This window comes from Sinocyclocheilus anshuiensis, unplaced genomic scaffold, assembly GCF_001515605.1.
Source record: "Sinocyclocheilus anshuiensis isolate Anshui unplaced genomic scaffold, SAMN03320099.WGS_v1.1 scaffold278, whole genome shotgun sequence".
NCBI lineage: Eukaryota > Metazoa > Chordata > Actinopteri > Cypriniformes > Cyprinidae > Sinocyclocheilus > Sinocyclocheilus anshuiensis.
In genome coordinates, this window is record NW_015546072.1 from 143,895 (window position 1) to 147,112 (window position 3,218).

The following is a 3,218-nucleotide window of genomic DNA, read 5'->3' on the forward strand; positions in this document are numbered from 1 at the left end:
TTGGAGTAATTCACACTGAGATCAGGTGGATGGTCACTCAAGGATGCTTTACTGGGCCTGACAGACAAAACTGGGACAAACACGACCAAAAGGCTGGTTAGAATACATTGCATCGATGTTGCATGAGAAGTCTTAGCAGCAGGGAGATATAGAGACTCTGCTGCTGACATTTTCTCCAAAGTGCACGTGACTTATAGTGGGCAAAAACCTCAAAATAAAGCACGCATTAAATAAAATAAAACAAAACACTAATACAGTCAATTCACATTAATACAGAGAAACTGTAAACTTAAGTGACCAATATTTTACATATTTTGTATAAAAGACAGAACGGGAAGAATGCAGCCCTAAAATGGCGCCGCTACACACTTCAGCACGTGCGAGAGCATACAACACGTGTGCTAATAGCTAACATTCAACTATAGCTGATATTATTTTCACACAGATCAAGACAAAACCGAACAAAACACATACCTGGGACAAACACGACCAAAAGGCTGGTTAGAATACATTGCATCGATGTTGCATGAGAAGTCTTAGCTAAATGAAATAAACAGAGGTTCGGAGTTCACAAGCAGGCCAAAAAACTCTTAATTTTATCATCACAAATAACTGACAGACAAAATAAGTAAACTTGTGTGTAGTTTCAAGTTTAAACTTGGGTTTGAAAACAATTCAAACTTAGTTTTTAAGACGGAGCAATGATTTATGCGACTTACCAGCAGGGAGATTATAGAGACTCTGCTGCTGATGACGTAGCTCCGCCCCGCAACATCATGTGCGCAATGAGTGATGCAACAGCCAATGGGAGTTTTCCCAATTTTCCCAATTATTTAACTCATTATTTTAACTCTGTTACATATATATATATATATAATTTAATAGTGATATTAGTGATATAGCTAGTTACTCAAAGAATGTAATATATTACTCATTACTAGTTACTCATTTAAAAAGTAATATTGTTCTTTACTTATTACTTTCTGGCAACAATAATTAGTTACACTACTAGTTACATTACTTTTTCTTCACTCCCCACAAAAGTTGTAACTGTGTATCTTCCACATAAAATTCTAATGATTGATAGTGACATTCAAGTAGAAGTGTTGTATTAATCTCATTTCTCCGTTACCCATATACGATTCCTGTTTCATTAAGTTTGTAAGAAACTTCAATTTTCCAAAAAGATTTTTAATTATAGTAATATAATGCTGATCAGATAATACCACATGCTGATCAGAGAGATGTGGGTTGGATGTAATGCCAGAGTAAAGTAAAGCCACAACTTACACAAAGTGCTCATGATCATCTTTTTTCCTGACAAAATCAATATAATAATTTTTAATCATGAATTTAAGCTTTTCCATATTCCAAGCTTGCCTGCTGCACTGGGGACATCACATGCATGTGAGAGTCGTAAAAATTATGAAAATAAATCTAGGAATTATTTGATTGTTGGATTTTAAATCAGCGGGGTTGAGGCATCAAAAGTAACTAAGCTGTTTTATGGATGGTAACTGTAATATTACTGAAATCGTATTACTGCAAAAAGTAATATTATAGTAACTAATGGCGCTTTTCCACTGCGTGGTACGACTCGGCACGTTTTGCATTTCCACTGCAGTCAGTGCAGTTCAGTACCGCTTTAGAGTGGGCGGGATTATTCACATGTGGTTATAGTTGCGCCGCCTCTACTGCCGCGACACCTGAAAAAAATTTTCATTCCGCGTCGCCCCATCAAGCTCTCGCTGGATTCCCTCCTCTGCTATCAACGAGAGGAATGTCTGTACTTCCTCAACAGACAACGAAACAGCCACTTTTTGGTTGTTAAAAAAGGTGCGCTTGTTCAAAACAGTTGCATTCAATCCTTCGCTGGCTGTGCTGATTTAAATCTAGCATTTCTGTTGTGTTTGTGTCGCAAGTTCAGTGACGCAGGTAGTGACGATTCTCTCCGGCCAATCCGTGATCAGCAGAGTTTACACGTCATGTTTTGGTAACGGTACGGTTCACTTGGAACCTCAACCGAGGTGGTACTAAAAAAAGTACCAGGTACCAGGTACTGTACCCAGTGGAAAACCCCCCAAAACTGAACCGTACCGAGCCGTACCATGCAGTGAAAAAGTGCCATAAGATCTTTTGGACTGGAATGAAGCACACATCCTTTGCTCCTCGTTTTGGATGAAACTGAGTGCTTGGCCCATTAGGATGGAAGAATTCCACCTCAACATCTTGGTGATGTGTATCCATAGTGATGACTTTTGCCAGCCACCAATTCTTGTCATATATCACAGCAAGCCAGTCTCCACTGTTAAAGTGATCTGCCGCTAACATTGTGTGAACTCCCTCGGGAACTCCCTCATGGCTGTCCCGCTCCATTTCCTCAATTAGCATGGCAACGGGTCCTTTTTCCTTCTGTTGAGCAGAAGCACTGCTACCACCAGCATGCCTTTTCGAACTCATCACCTTTACACGCTCATTGAGATCAAACATGGCTGGAGAAAAACACTGACAAATTTTCGGTTCGCAGCAAAAACAGGACAATGATCTGCAAAAGATCTTCTTCCCCTCAGGAATAACCTGATGAACTTTTCGTGTTCCGGGCACAAGTTTCATGGGTTGAATGAGTTCATCATAGCGCGTCATTTCTTCATCTTTGACATAGAAGAGTTGAATGTTGGTAAGACTTTTTTCCCCACCATGTCATATAATATTTTCCCACTTTCAATAGCATTCCCTTGCAGAAGGAGACTATCTGCAGTTCTTTTGACCGTCCCTCCGATGCCGTCTGGTGCTCCCTTGCCATGTGAAGTGGGAAAGGAGTTCCAAGTCGCTCTTTGGAAACCAAATCTTGAAGGGACATCACATAAAAGAGAGAAATTCATCTTGTTTTTATATTGTTTGCTTGGGCCATCAGACCAAAAGTGGATGGTGTGAGCACCAGGAAACTTGTCTCTTATTGTTTTGAGGATAGGATCCATGTATGCCCAAATGGAGGCAGCATCCTGACGCTTGGATTCAGACACAGTGCAAAAGCCAGCCTTTTCATCTTTTGTGTAGTACATGCCAGTATGCAGATTGAGTTGGGGGAGGTTCTGACCAAAATGGCATGACTGTACCTCAGAACTATATTTGCATTTCCATGCTTCTGCGAAGTCAACATGCACAATAACACTGTTTTCATCACAGTTGTCTATCATCTTCCTGTACTGTCTGGACTG

At 40.2% G+C, this 3,218-nt stretch overlaps 1 long non-coding RNA gene across 1 annotated transcript; it reads right to left on the minus strand.

The window, feature by feature from the left end:
* Positions 1-37: 37 nt before the first annotated feature.
* Positions 38-750, minus strand: LOC107699691 (uncharacterized). Its single transcript, XR_001635489.1, has 3 exons — positions 720-750; positions 475-540; positions 38-70 (listed from the first exon to the last, which is right to left on the minus strand). It is a non-coding gene; the product is annotated as an uncharacterized LOC107699691 (long non-coding RNA).
* Positions 751-3,218: the final 2,468 nt, after the last annotated feature.